The 16,354-nt window shown below is 41.9% G+C and overlaps 1 long non-coding RNA gene across 1 annotated transcript; it reads left to right on the plus strand.

Moving 5' to 3' along the window:
- The first annotated feature begins 12,666 nt into the window (after window positions 1–12,666).
- Window positions 12,667–15,389, plus strand: LOC118964520. The gene is made up of 3 exons (XR_005051578.1): window positions 12,667–12,770; window positions 13,009–13,068; window positions 15,027–15,389. It is a non-coding gene; the product is annotated as an uncharacterized LOC118964520 (long non-coding RNA).
- Window positions 15,390–16,354: the final 965 nt, after the last annotated feature.

The following is a 16,354-nucleotide window of genomic DNA, read 5'->3' on the forward strand; positions in this document are numbered from 1 at the left end:
ATCAGAGATGCAGCCAAGAGGCCCATGGTCACTCTGGATGAACTGCAGAGATCTACAGCTGAGGTGGGAGACTCTGTCCATAGGACAACAATCAGTCGTATATTGCACAAATCTGGCCTTTATGGAAGAGTGGCAAGAAGAAAGCCATTTCTTAAAGATATCCATAAAAAGTGTTGTTTAAAGTTTGCCACAAGCCACCTGGGAGACACACCAAACATGTGGAAGAAGGTGCTCTGGTCAGATGAAACCAAAATTGAACTTTTTGGCAACAATGCAAAACGTTATGTTTGGCGTAAAAGCAACACAGCTGAACACACCATCCCCACTGTCAAACATGGTGGTGGCAGCATCATGGTTTGGGCCTGCTTTTCTTCAGCAGGGACAGGGAAGATGGTTAAAATTGATGGGAAGATGGATGGAGCCAAATACAGGACCATTCTGGAAGAAAACCTAATGTCTGCAAAAGACCTGAGACTGGGACGGAGATTTGTCTTCCAACAAGACAATGATCCAAAACATAAAGCAAAATCTACAATGGAATGGTTCAAAAATAAACATATCCAGGTGTTAGCATGGCCAAGTCAAAGTCCAGACCTGAATCCAATCGAGAATCTGTGGAAAGAACTGAAAACCGCTGTTCACAAATGCTCTCCATCCAACCTCACTGAGCTCGAGCTGTTTTGCAAGGAGGAATGGGAAAAAAATTCAGTCTCTCAATGTGCAAAACTGATAGAGACATACCCCAAGCGCCCAAGGTGGCGCTACAAAGTATTAACTTAAGGGGGCTGAATAATTTTGCACGCCCAATTTTTCAGTTTTTGATTTGTTAAAAAAGTTTGAAATATCCAATAAATGTCGTTCCACTTCATGATTGTGTCCCACTTGTTGTTGATTCTTCACAAAAAAATACAGTTTTATATATTTATGTTTGAAGCCTGAAATGTGGCAAAAAGTCGCAAAGTTCAAGGGGGCCAAATACTTTCGCAAGGCACTGTATATGGATGGAATTAATCGAAAAAAGGGACCAATTGTGATGTTAATGGGACATATTGGAGTGCCAACAAAAGAAGCTCGTCAAAGGTAATGCATGTTTTATATTTTATTTATGCGCTTTGTGTAGCGCCTGCAGAGTTGAAATATGCTACCCTCTTTGTTAACTATTGGGCTATCATCAGATAATAGCTTCTTATGCTTTCGCCGAAAAGCCTTTTTAAAATCTGACACGATGGCTGGATTCACAACAAGTGTAGCTTTAATTGAGTATCTTACATGTGTGATTTAATGAAAGTTTGATTTTTACATCATTATATTATTTTCCGCGCTGCATTTTCCCTGTTTTTTGCCCAAGTGGGACGCAACCATCCCCTCCCTATACCATAAGAAGTTAAAACCTCTTAGGGATAGTGTGGCCAATAGCCTCGGGAAATGCATAGCGCCAAATTAAAATGAAACGCGATAAAACTCAAACTTTCATTAAATCACACATGCAGGGTACTTAATTAAAGCTACACTCGTTGTGAATCCAGCCAACATGTCAGATTTTTAAAATGCTTTTCGGCGAAAGCATGAGAAGCTATTATCTGATAGCATGCACCCCCCCCTGAACCACCTGAACGAGTTGTAAACAAAATAATTAGCATAGACGGCGCTACACAAAACGCTGAAATAAAATATAAAACATGCATTACCTTTGACAAGCTTCTTTGTTGGCACTCCAATATGTCCCATAAACATCACAATTGGTCCTTTTCTCCGATAAATTCCGTCCATGTATACCCAAAATGTCAATTTATAAAGCAGGTTTGATCCGGAAAAAAACGGCTTTCCAAAACACAACGTCACTACAAAATATTTCAAAAGTTGCCTATAAACTTTGCCAAAATATTTCAAGCTACTTTTGTAATACAACTTTAGGTATTTTTAAACGTTAATAATCGATCAAATTGTAGACGGGGCAAACTGTATTCGATAGAGAAAGTAAACAAAACATGCCCCTTTTTCCCTCTTGCGTAACTCTCAACAGTGTAACGTTGTTCCAGGACTTGCCTCTTCTTCGTTTCACCAATGATTAACTTCAACCCAATTCCAAAGACTGGTGACATCCTGTGGAAGTCGTAGGAACTGTAAAATGGGATTTTGCCTGCTACATAAGTTCTGTTATAGTCAGACATTATTGAACCAGTTTTAGAAACTTCAGAGTGTTTTCTATCCACATCTACTAATCATATGCATATAATATATTCCTGGCATGAGTAGCAGGAAGTTGAAAATGTGCACGCTATTTATCCAAAAGTGGAAATGCTGCCCCCTATCTCTAAGAAGTATTTAAACACCCGAACAAAAACAACAAACCGACAAACGGAACGAAGATGAAACAGTCCCGTAACGTGAACACTAAACACTGGAACAGGAACAATCACCTACAAAATACCCACAGAATATGGCTGCCTAAATATGGTTCCCAATCAGAGACAACGATAGACAGCTGCCTCTAATTGAGAACCAATCTAGGCAACCATAGATGTACAAAAACACCTAGATAGGTGAAAAACACCCCAATAAACATACAAAACCCCTAGATAAGAAAAAACACATACATCACCCAGGTGTGACAATATAGCTTGTAGTTTATTCGCCATTTAGTCAGCACCTCTACATAAAAAAAAAAATTCTGTGTGCGCCAGCTCATGTTTTTTTATACAAATAATTAATTTGTAACATCTCAAATCACTGCACAATACAGTGCATTTAATGTGTTTCAGTTGGCTGATAATGTGAGATAAAAAGTGTATACTTAATTTTATTCGTTACTAACATGTTTCACATGTTAGCATTGAGTCTTGTGCAGCAGGGTGGTCAAGTGCATAGCCTGTAATGATGAAACAAATCCCTATAAATCCCACAGCACTGTTTTACCTCCAAGGATGTGTGTGAGTTATTGGTTTAATTCTTATCTTTATACTACTATACATGAACTCATTTGAATAAACCACAACGCCTCGTTAAAATTCCAGGAAAGAGATAGAGAATCTTGTTAAGGTCTTTTCCTTATTAGATTCCAACTCTGCTTCATGAGAGAAGATGAAGGAGCTTGAGTGATGCAGTGTGACAAGAAGAAGAGCATTAAATAGACACTGGAGTGCATCGTCTTTCAAAGATACATATTTGTTTTTCGATCTTTTACTCAGGGTTTGGTCATGACAAGCACCATGCTATTTCTTACTGTGTTAATGTACAATTATATGAAGAAAAAACCCATCACATCCAAGATTGCATTTGATTTATTTAGAAATTAGGTCAATTCATGTTTACATCATACATTGGTATTAAACATGTATGATTGCACAATAAATAAGTAAGCTCTGCACTACATACCCATAATACCTTTGGACAAAATAAACACCTATCAGGATTAATAATCCCCTGTGGAGCTGACCTCATAGGATTCCGTATTCTTATTGTAACGATTGTCGTTGGTGGAAGAAGGTGCAGCGTGGTACGTGTTCATATTTCCTTTAATAAACTGAACACTAAATACAAAAGAACAAGAGAATAAATGAAAACCGAAACAGTCCCGTATGGTGCAAACACTGAAATGGAAAACAACTACCCACAACCACAACCCATAGTGGGAAAACAGGCTGCCTAAGTATGGTTCTCAGTCAGAGACAACGATTGACAGCTGCCTCTGATTGGGAACCACACCAGGCCAAACACCTAGAAATATAACACCCAGAACAAAACATAGAATGCCCACCCTAACTCACACCCTGACCAAACTAAAATAGAGACATAAAAAAGGAACGAAGGTCAGGACGTGACACTTATGCTCATTTCCTCATCTCACATAAATGAATAATATAGTATAATATGGTATAAATACTATACACTCTTAGAAAAAAGGGTTCCGAAAGGGAACTTCAGCTGTCCATAGCAGAACCCTTTTTGGTTCCAGGTAGAACCCGTTTTGGTTCTAGGTAGAACCCTTTTGGGTTACACGTAGAACCCCTCTCTCTATGAAAAGAGTTCTACTTGGAACCCAAAAGGTTTATACCTGGAACCAAAATGGTTCTACATGGAACCAAAAAGGGTTATTCAAAGGGTTCTCCTATGGAGACAGCCGAAGAATAGTTTTAGGTTCTAAATAGCACCTTTTTTTCTAAAAGTCTAGCGTTCACTTTTGTGTTTTTGCAGACTTTACCGTAGTATTTACTGTAGTATACTGTAGTATTTACAGTTAACTACAGTATTTACAGTTAACTATATTATAAATACTGTAGTAAAATAAAACTGTAGTACTATAGTAATTCATTGTAAGTGGTGCGTAACTGGTGGCAGGGAAGTCAGACGCAGGAGGGCAGAACTAGGTAATAGCCGGAGCAGTTTAATTTCAAAACCAACGGCATAAAGAAATAACCAACATGGGTACAAAAACCCGACGCGCACCAGTAAACATGTGCACAAGCACTTACAACAAACAATTCCACACAAAGACATGGGGGGAACAGAGGGTTAAATACACAACAATTAATGAGGGAAATGAAAACCAGGTGTGTAGGAAAACAAGACAAAACAAATGGAAAATGTAAAGTGGATCGACGATGGCTAGAAGACCGGTGACGCCGACCTCCGAACGCCGCCCGAACAAGGAGAGGAACTGACTTTGGTGGAAGTCGTGACATTAATGTAGTTTTCAAAACACCAGTCTCAACGTCAAAAGTGAAGAGGCGACTTCTAGCAGAGTTGCAAAGAAAAATACATATCTCAGATTGGCCAATATAAATAAAAGATGAAGATGGGCAAAAGAACACAGACACTGTACAGAGGAACTCTGCCTAGAAGGCCAACCTCCAGGAGTCGCCACTTCACTGTTGACGTTGAGACTGGTGTTTTGCGGGTACTATTTAATGAAGCTGCCAGTTGAGGAATTGTGAGGCGTCTGTTGTGAGGCGTAGACACTAATATACTTGTCCTCTTGCTCAATTGTGCACTGGGGAGTCCCATTCTTCTTTCTATTCTGGTTAGAGCCAGTTTGCGCTGTTCTGTGAAGGGAGTAGTACACAATTTCTCGCATGGAATAGCCTTCATTTCTCAGAACAAGAATAGACATGAGTTTCAGAAGAAAGTTCTTTGTTTCTGACCATTTTGAGCCTGTAATCAAACCCACAAATGCTGATGCTCCAGATACTCAACTAGTCTAAAGAAGGCCAGTTTTACTGTGTTTTTAATCAAGACAACAGTTTTCAGCTGTGGTAACATAATTGCAAAAGGGTTAAGTATTCCCCTTAAATATGGATTATCATCACGCTGCATCTTGGTCCTCCTCTCTTTCACCCAAAGACATTCGTTACATATATATAAACTTGAGGTTGTCACATCCTGATCTGTTTCACCTGTCTTGTGCTTGTCTCCACCCACTCCAGCTGTCGCCCATTTTCCCCATTATCCAGCGTGCATTTATACCTGTGTTTTCTGTTTGTCTGTTGCCAGTTCGGCTTGTCTCGTCAAGCCTACCAGCATTTTTCCCGTACTCCTGTTTTTTTCTCTAGTCCCTGTTTTCTAGTTTTCCCGGTTTGACTATTCTGCCTGCCCTGACCCAGCCTGCCGTTCTGTACCTTGTGACACTGCCCTGGATTACTGACCTCTGCCTGGCTGCCCTGGCCCTGAGCCTGCCTGCTGTTCTGTACCTTTCGGACTCTGCTTTGGATTACTGACCTTTGCCTGCCCTTGACCTGTCATTTGCCTGCCCCTTGTTTTTGTAATAAACTTCTGTTACATCAAACGGTCTGCATCTGGGTCTTATCCTGAGGTCTGATAGTACAAACTGGCCATGACACCCAGCAGACTCGGACCAGCTCCACAACGTCATCTCCTCCCACCATTGGGAGACAAGAGGAGTTATCCGGACGGATTCCAGACCTTGGCAGAACGCTATGACAGTGTCTTGAATTCAGTGATGGAGAAATTCTGTGGATTATCTGCCCACCCCGGCTTCCCGGAAATCCAGCATACCTCCTCCAGAACACTTCACGGGCGTTTCTCTCCCAGTGTTCCCTCATCTTCGAGTTGCAGCCATCATCCTTCCCCCCGGACCACTCGAAGATAGTGTATCTCATATTGCTAATGTCTGGGACGGCTCTTGCCTGGGCTACTGCATTGTGGGAACAACAATATGCGTGTGTTTCAGCATGGAAGAGTTTGTGGCTGAGGTGAAAAAGGTTTTAGAATCTCCGTTGTCCGGGGGAGAGGCTGCCGGGAAGTTACTCCAGCTTCGCCAAGACTCCCGTAGTGTGGCGGACTATGCGGTTGATTTCCACACATTGGCTGCTGAAAGTGCCTGGAATCCAGAATCCCTGTTCGACACATTCCTTCATGGATTATCAGAGGAGGTTAAAGACAAGCTCTCAGCCCGGGAGCTGTCTACGGAACTTGATTCGCTCATCGCCTTGACCATCCGGATCAATGGGCAACTACGGGAACATAGGAGGGAAAAGAGATCTAATTCCGGTCCCAACTGCTCGTCCAAGAAAACCACCTTGTCTCCGGCAACTCCAGAAGGCCCCGGCATCTATGTCCCAGAGAGATTCTGAACTTACCCGAGTTCCCCCGAGAGTCTCCTAGATCTGCGGACTCACCTTTTTTGGAGCCGATGCAACTCGGAGAGCTAGGCTGTCTCCAGCCTAACGTTTACACAGACTTAACACCCAGAGTTGTCTGTATTGCGGAACTGTATCTACCTGTCCTTTAAAGAGACCAGGCGCATCAGTAGGGACGAGGACTCTAAGTGGGCCATACGGAGAGTTTTTCTTCTCCCCTTACTCGCACTCCTCTCCATGCCATCCTGCTGTGGGGGCGACCAGTCTAAATCTCTCCGGGTTCTCATTGACTCTGGGGCCTATGAGAGTTTAATGGGCGCCACCATGGTGTCTGAGCTGGGCATCCCCACTCAGCTCCTCTCAGGTCCCCTGGATGTTAGAGCACTGGATGGGCTCTCTATAGGCAGGGTTACCCACAATACTACTCCTATCCACCTGCTTGTGTCCAGGAACCACAGTGAGTCTATACAGTTTATGCTCATCAAGTCTCCTCAGGTTCCCGTGGTATTGGGGTTTTCTTGGCTCCAGCACCACAATCCCTTTATCAAGTGGACTGCTGGTACTATCGTGGGCTGGAGCCCTTTCTGCCCTGCTCATTGCCTGAAGTCGGCTAAGCCTGCCCCGGGATGTCTTCCTGTGGGCTCAGATGAAGCCTCGGACCTCTCCTCCGTTCCCGAGGAGTACCAGGATCTCCGAGAGGTTTTCAGTATGGCCCGGGCCACTTCGCTTCCTCCACATCGACCCTATGACTGCGGGATCGACATTCTCCCGGGCACTATACCATCCCGGGGATGGCTGTATTCACTGTCGGGTCCGGAGACCAAGGCTATGGAGATGTACATCGAGGACTCCCTGGCTGCAGGGGGAAGAATGATATTCTGCCTCCCCTGCCAATGTAGGGTTCTTCTTTGTGGAGAAGAAGGACAAAACTCTGCACCCATGCATCGACTACTGTCATTTTGCTCAATGACATCACGGTTAAGAACCGCTAACCGCTACCACTCATCGCCTCGGCTTTCGAGCCGCTCCAGGGTGTCACTATCTTCTCTAAGTTAGACCTGCGGGATGCCTACCACCTGGTATGGCTACGGGAAGGTGACGAGTGGAAGACAGATTTCAACACTGCTAGCGGACACACTTAATACCTGGTGATGCCATTCGGTTTGACCAATGCTCCTGCTGTGTTCCAGGCCCTGGTTAATGACGTTCTCCGGGATATGTTGACCCGGTCGTGTTCGTCTACCTCAACGACATGCTCGTCTTTTCCCGCTCGACTCAAGAACACGTCAAAATCCGGTGGTTAACAGCATCCTGGCTTCTCCCCTGTCAGCACTCACCTCTCCCAAGGTCCCGTTCATGTGGTCCCCAGCTGCTGACCGGGCGTACCTAGTCCTTAAGCACCGTTTCACCACAGCTCCCATATTGATCCATCCGGATCCGTCCCGTCAGATTGTGGTGGAGGTATACATTTTGGATGCCGGAGTGGGGGCCATCCTGTCCCAGCGTTCTGACCTGGACCTTAAGCTGCATCCCTGCGCCTTCTTCTCCCATCGCCTTAACGCCACGGAGAGGAATTATGATGTGGGGAATCGAGAAATAATCGCGGTGAAGATAGCCTTGGAGGAGTGGAGACAGTGGTTAGAGGGGGCAGAACTTCCATTCATAGTGTAGACGGATCTCAAGAACCTGGAATATCTCGGCACCTCCAAACTCCAGGCAAGCTCGATGGGCCCTGTTGTTCACCCAGTTCAACTTCACCATCTCCTACCGCCCGGGGTCTAAGAATGTTAATGTTAAGCCGGACGCGCTTTCACGCTGCTATTGACGCTTCTACACCCTCTGACCCCAAGATCATTCTTCCTACCTTGTGCCTGGTGGCTACCCTCGTCTGGGGAATAGAGAACCATGTTCGTGAGGCACAGCGTTCCCAGCCAGGGGTGGCCCGGCTAACCGGATGTTTGTCCCCGACGCTGCCGGCTTCCCGGTCCTGGAATGGGCTCAGACCCTGGACACTTTTGGTGGCCCACCATGGTTCCGGACATCTCCGCGTTCGTCACCGCCTACATTGTCTTTGCTCAGAACAAGTCTCCTCAGCAAGCTCCGGCTGGCCTCCTTCAACCTCTTCCTGTCCCTCACTGTCCCTGGTCACATATATCCCTGGGCTTCGTCACTGGTCTCTCACCGTCTGATGGCAACACCACTATCCTCACGGTGGTGGACAGGTTTTCCAAGCTGCCCATTTCATTCCCCTCCCCAAGCTACCTTCAGCCATGGTGCAGCACGTCTTCCAGATCCATGGACTTCCGGTGGACATGGTTTCCGACTGTGGTCCTCAGTTCACGTCCCGGTTCTGGAAGGCGTTCTGCACATTCATTTGGTCGTCGGCCAGTCTGTCCTGCGGGTTTCATCCCCAATCCAACGGCCAGTCAAAGCGTGCCAATTAGGACCTGGAGACGACTCTTCGGTGCCTCGTCTCGGCCATCCCCACCACCTGGAGCCAGCAACTCGTGTGGGTGGAGTCCTGAGGTCTGATAGCTGTCATTTATTGGGTAAATCGCCAACGTTTCGGCATCACTATACATTCTTCAAGGTCATTAATCATTCAAAATAAACTTTAACTGCAAAGCTAACATTGGCATTAACTTTGTAGGTTTCCCCATTCAGCTAAAATAAATATTTATAAAGCCAACTTTAGGACTAGTGCTACCTTCCAGCCACACTGCAGGGAGGGTAGGGTGTCAGCTATATAAGATACTTTTCCTCATTCTGAAAAGCCTTTTAGTCCATCATTAGCATAAACATTCTCATGGATATTAGCCAATGAAACGTTCTTATTGCACTGAGATGATAGAAGACCCATTATCATGAGCCAGTAGATGCTTGGCAATCCCCAACACCAGGTAAACAAGGATAGACAACACTTTGGATGAATCCACAAACTACTGATCTGGACACATATTCCATGAACGAGACAAGGTTCTGCCACAGTTGATGTCACTAACATTATCTCATGCACAAACAAACATGAAGACATACTGTGCAATGAAATGTCTGTACAAACCTTGAATTATGGCAGCAGTAGTAGCTATATGATTGTGGAAAACAATGAACTCCTCTAACATTTCCGCCATTGGCAATGACATATGCTGCGTAAAGTCAACTCTACAGTAAGTACTTGACATGAAGACAATGGATGCGGGTTCAATGTGAACAGCTATGGCAGAAGGCCTCTGTCAGTCTGGTCTCGATGGATAGCTATGCCTACCAGTGCCTGCCAGTGTTCACACTGAAAAATTGAGATATTTCCTTTTATCTTGTCTTTCTTTCTTTGCTTCCAGGACTGTAATTATGTAGGATTTGGAGTGCTTGTACGTTTGTAAAGTGCATGTTTCTGAAGTGATTACTAATCTTCTGCATACTGGTGACTAACTGTATGTGCTGAGTGTTTGCTGAGAAAAAAGCTGAAGACAAGTCTCTTATTTTTCAATGTGTTATTTCCCCTTCACCTTAAGTGGATTCTGTGATGAGTCAATTTGTGGAAACAAAACAGAAAAACAGATGAGTACAGCCTACTTACAAGTTGCCTTTAAAAAGCTCTGAGAAAACTGCCTCAAAAGCATGGTCAGGCAATTTTCCTGTCACACCCTGACCATAGTTTGCTTTGTATGTTTCTATGTTTTGGTTGGTCAGGGTGTGAGCTGGGTGGGCATTCTATGTTACATGTCTAGTTTGTCTAGTTCTATGTTTGGCCTGATATGGTTCTCAATCAGAGGCAGGTGTTAATCATTGTCTCTGATTGGGAACCATATTTAGGTAGCCTGTTTGGTGTTGGGTTTTGTGGGTGATTGTCCTTAGTGTCCTTTTTCTGTCGTGTGTATGTGCACCAGTATTAGGCTGTTTCGGTTTTCGTTACGTTTTGTAGTTTTTGTATTGGATCCGTGTTGCTTCAGTTTCATTAAACATGGATCGCAATAGCCACGCCGCATTTTGGTCTGACTCTCTTTCACATACAGAAAACCGTGACATTTCCCCTCCTTAATTCCAGTCATGAACAGAGAGGCTTTTATTAAAGGGTAATCAATTTTGTAGACATGATAGACTATAGATATTTATGTACTGTATATTTTGGGGATGAAAAAGCGCACTGTGACTTTTGACTGTGTGGAAGAAATCGATCTTAAAATAAAACGGAAGAACGATTAAAAGGAATAATCATTATTATCGAATAATGTGTTACCACTTGCCGCAACACATAATCTCAACCATAGGTGTCAGCAGCTTGAATGTCAATTAGCTCAGTCTCGGAAACAGGAATTCATCCTTGTGAATGATTTGACAACTGAGCTGCATTTTCTCACACTTCAGTAATTTAATACAATAAATATGAAGGAGGAGTAGAATCCAGGTAGAAGGTCATTGGTATTTGGAAAAGGTTCAACCCTGTTATCACCAACCATTCATCACACACCGGTCATAGGGGCATAGCAGTTTGTGCAATGGATGATCAGATTTTTATGACAATAACCCTTTTTTTGTTTATCCAGCCTGCCTCTTTTCATAGAATGGGCCAACCATATAATTTGAATTCTAATTATATGTGTGCTACAGTCACTGTCTGCAGTGATTTACAGTTTATTTTTGCATTTGTTATCATAAATGTGGTACACACTATACTGATTGCAATTTACAAGACAACAAAAGTATGCCATGAAACAAAGATTAATGCATTGCATTGCCAGTAAATGCAGTAAATATATTGTCAAATAGTAAACTGTCAAAAGATGATAGTTTGTGTGACAAAGACGACAGCTTGTATGTTGCATTTGAATAATTTCATTTTTTTCTAAAAATCAAAGAAAACCCCTTTTCTGTCTTAATGAGCTCAATTTATTTTCCAAAACTCTAAATAATTCATGTTTCTCTGATCATCTCCATACATAATGAATGCCACCCATAATGAATTATTTAGCCAGTCATGCTTTTGGACTCAACCGATCCCTTTGGCCATGTGCAGGCAGAGACACAAATGGGTCTTTGATATCTTACTTGCCGAGGTCTATGCATCATTGCCGGAAAAAGCAAGGCAACATTTACTCAACTGTAACAAAATAACTAATTGTCTAGAGGGTGAACCTGCAACATTGTTGTCCCAAGTTCTACATAAAATCACTGTGTCTTGTTTTTCATAGATGTGTATGTACACCTTTGTCATGTACACCTTTGTACACCTTATTATGCTGTCTCTTCGTCAACTCCCTTTTCATTGGGGTCAACATGTTCATGGGACAAGCCAGAAGCACTCAATACATGTTACGAGTACTTTATGCTACGCATTATAATCCACCCACTGTCAGTATTACACCAATAAACCACTAAATCATTTTAGTGCTTGTATTGAGCAATGTGAACAATGTGAACTGCAACTCCTTAAATTCCAGTAAATATGAAAAAAAGTCCACCTGATATTGCAAACAACATGAATATACCCTAACAACAATTTACTCATCCCTGAGGAACAGTATTAGCAGCATAATTAACCTGTAATTAAGCAAAGATCTACGTTGCTTGTTCTTATTGGTAATTACAGTGAAACAGTTTAATCATGTTTACTTGATATATTGTAACACAGAAATTATAGTATTTTCAAGTCAAATGTACAAGTGGTCTCTTCTAAAAATAATGAAACATTATCATATATTTAAACATTTTAATGGCAACTTCCAGCATTGACAAATGTAAAGTGATCGGTTGACAATGTTTTAAAATACATGCAGTAACAGTGCCCCCATGAGCTCAGTTAAGGAATTGACTCTAATGTACAGTGTAAAGTGAATATAACTCATGTTCAGTCAATATCTGCCAAAAACAAAATCCAAAACCAACATAATGTCATCTCTGTGAGAAATTGTTCCAGTATTAACAAAAATGAATGCATTCTGACTCAAATAAAATAGCTTACTGGTTGTTACAAAATTTCAGAACAAGGCAACGGCCTGGCCCATGACTGGGAAGTTGGTCAGCTGCTACATCAACTCTGAACCCTCCCCAAAGTCCAGTCAGTCATTTAATACACCAACAGTGGTTACAACTCAGGCTGAGGAAAGAAACACAACATTGACAACATGGCAAAAACTACAACAAGACGAGTCCTACTTTGCTTTTGCTCACTGACAGGTAAGAAGGCAAGCCATTATGGGAGTAGAAACTGAATTGAGCCTTCATATTCATTATACGTGTTTGAGTTTATGGTAACAACGTACTGAAACACAGTAGGCTTACATGCCGGGTATTAACCTGTTACATCATGGTACTCATTCTCCCATCAGCAGAACAATTATGGCAGAGACTAGCTTGACACGGTTGTGTAATACTGAATGGTCTACCAGCTGCCTTCTCATACGCTGTTTCTCAGGAGGAAGATGTTGGGAGCAACAGCTGCTCCTCATCCAAACAGCTCTCTACTCAGCTTCAGGTATGGAAACCTTCATCATTTTTTGAATTGTGTGTAAAATTCTATTAAATATATACAATCAAGGAAACTTGGGCACCATGGTCCACTTTTAACAATGTTGCAATGTTGATCAATTGCTCCAGGTAAATCTAGCTTGACGATGACATGTTTTGATACTTGGATTTCAAACAGATGAATGACATCTCTTTCCATCTGAAATCTCTCTCTCCACATGACATATCTTTCCACTATATCTAAAAAGCACAATGTGCTGAAAACGTTACTAGCCAGTGGAGCGATAACTGGACTGCTGTTGTGCTGAACTCGCTGCGAGCACTGACAGACATTCTACAGAAAAAAAACAGTTAAGAGTCCCAAGCAAAACACAGATCTGTGTGCAATAATAATTATGCTGCTGATAAAGACTTTATTGGCTACGAATAAGCTATGGCAGAGCGAATGGCCTCATTTTGCGCAACCCATAATTACATCGGCTTTACTTTGTGTCTTTCTAAAGGTATTGCGTAAGTAGTTATTGTGTTACTGTATATGTTTTCCTCATATAGTTTGCAAGGAGGTTGAGCCCAAGCAGTGTCCAGCTGCAGTAGCCCAGAGTAAAGGAGGAAGCGTTAATGTAAACCCATGAGCAATGAGGTACTCTTTCCTGTAACATCATATGTCTATGAGCTAAAACCTCTGGCACATATATTCAGTATGCTACAATAGGCTATGTCTTTACATAAAACACAAACAGTTTCAACAAAAAAATAGTTTCTACAGAAAAAAACTTTAAGGAATAAGAAATTAAAATATAAATGTTTGGTTCTTAAATCATTATTTGCCATATTTTATTATAATTCATTACACAGGGCTATGATTGTAACGGTTTTCTTCTATCTCCTCCTCTGACGAGGAGGTGTAGCAAGGATCGGACCAAAATGCAGCGTGGTTGTTATTCATGGTTCTTTAATGAAGAAACTGAACATGAACAAACTAACAAAACAATAAACGTGCGAAAACCTAACAGCCTATCTGATGACAACGAAACACAGAGACAGGAACAATCACCCACAAACACAGTGAAACCCAGGCTACCTAAATATGGTTCCCAATCAGAGACAATGACTAACACCTGCCTCTGATTGAGAACCATATCAGGCCAGACATAGAAATAGACAAACAAGACATCCAACATAGAATGCCCACCCAGCTCACGTCCTGACCAACACTAAAGCAAGGAAAACACACACGAACGATGGTCAGAACGTGACAATGATTTTGTGTTCTTCAGGAGAAGTCTTCTGTGTGAGAAGTGCAGTAGAGACACCAGACACAAATGGACAACCCATTACATTGGCGGGAACAAGCTGGCCTTTTGCAACAGCAAGTCCCTTCTGTAAATCTTTTGTAAAGGTTCTCTTTAACTCCACAGAAAGGCGATGGTGCACAGCTTGTACAGGTGGAATATTTAACACTAAAACATCCTCTAATTCTGTTGTAAGGTCTTAAAAGGCACAGGGCAGTCAAAAACGTGATTTTCCTGTGTTTTATATACATTTCCACACTATGGGGTTGGAATATTATTATAAAAAATATATATGATATTTTATTGTAAGATCTTTTTGAAAATACTTTTGGCGTGTCTGGTGACATCACCATGCAGTAAATTAGTTAATAGCCCAATACGAAGATTCCAAACCACTCTGCCAATAACAGCTAATTTTCAGTTTTCCCCTCCCAACTCAGACCACTCCCAGGCAATCCTAGCAAAATTCTTGCTTGAGAAATTGCCCTTTGCTAAGAAGCTATTTTTGTTTGAAAACAATCAAAGTAAGGTACTTAACTGTCACCCAGAAATTATTTGATATCGAGATAAAAATGGCTGCATTGGACCTTTAAGTCATATTGAAATAAGGATGATGTTTCAAAGTCAATGCTTTTGAAAACTCCTAAGAATGTGTGTCCCTTTGTCTATGCAGAATCCTTAAGAATCCTTACTTTCCAACGGACCAGGAATGCCTGACGACCAAGAGTTGCAATGATTTTGAGGCTAAGCTCATTAAGCAGTTCATCAATGAGCTGAAGAGCAAAAAGGCATTGATGGAGAGCCAGAATACGCCTGTCTCGTCTGTGGATAACCATAACAGAGAAGAGTGAGACCAGAGGGGAAAGCTTCAGAGTTAGTCGTTCAATTTGCCAGAGATAAGATTAATTTTCCTCTGCTACGATAATCTTTGCACTATCACTAGCTGCTAACACTCAACATTAATGAGGAGAATAACGAAGAAGCTTGATATCATTGTGCTCAGCAGAACTGAAGTATGGAAGAAATGTTAATGAAATGAGGAGATTAATTGCTTGATGTCAAATGCACTTATTTTCATCACCACTTTATTTTTCTGACTTGTTTTTCTAATACATGTTTCTGTAGCAACATTACTTTGTGTGTCAATATTTCTCTAACAACCAGCACCTCAGGTTTAAGTGTCAGAGTGGGTGGATTCATTGCATACATATTCACTTCTACTTTATTTCTTATCTGATGTGCTTCAAATTCAAATAAAAAATGCAGTTGTTAAATGGTCAGACTACTGCAATCTCAAAGGATATAACATAAGCATGTTCAAATCCCAGGTGATGTGAGGATTATGTTAGCAGAATACTGCCAGTACAGAAGCTGCAAACCACTTAGTCAAATGGCCTGATTTGAAATAATCCGGGTCATGCTCTGAAGTCAACAGAACAAAGACTCAAACGGGATTTGAACTCATTAACTATTACATCATAAGTCAATCAACTGACGGTCAATCAAATTCAGGGATAACATGAAAATGATCTGGAGAAGATACATGCCGCATCCCATAATCATCAATTATTTTAATGAGTCATTGTGCTGGTACTAGAGTACTACATGAACAAGAACATCCCTGTATGTTTGTTTTACTCCATGTGTAACTCTGTGTCGTTGTATCTGTCGAACTGCTTTGCTTTATCTTGGCCAGGTCGCAATTGTAAATGAGAACTTGTTCTCAACTTGCCTACCTGGTTAAATAAAGGTAAAATAAATAAATAAATCCTGGTTGGCCACCATGTGTGGTGTAAAATGGCCTCTAGAGGGCAGCAAAGAATACAACAAGCAATCTGCAAACATTTACAGTTTTAATAGTCTTCTCTCTCTATGGACATTAATGACATTTAATGAAATGTATAGCCAGGGATCACATTGGAATTTTGTAGGTGGTGTAAAAGTAACTCATACTATATTTTCTATACATTCAAAATGACATTTCAAGAAATATCACTGACA

Source organism: Oncorhynchus mykiss, chromosome 1 (assembly GCF_013265735.2).
Source record: "Oncorhynchus mykiss isolate Arlee chromosome 1, USDA_OmykA_1.1, whole genome shotgun sequence".
In the NCBI taxonomy this organism is placed as follows: domain Eukaryota; kingdom Metazoa; phylum Chordata; class Actinopteri; order Salmoniformes; family Salmonidae; genus Oncorhynchus; species Oncorhynchus mykiss.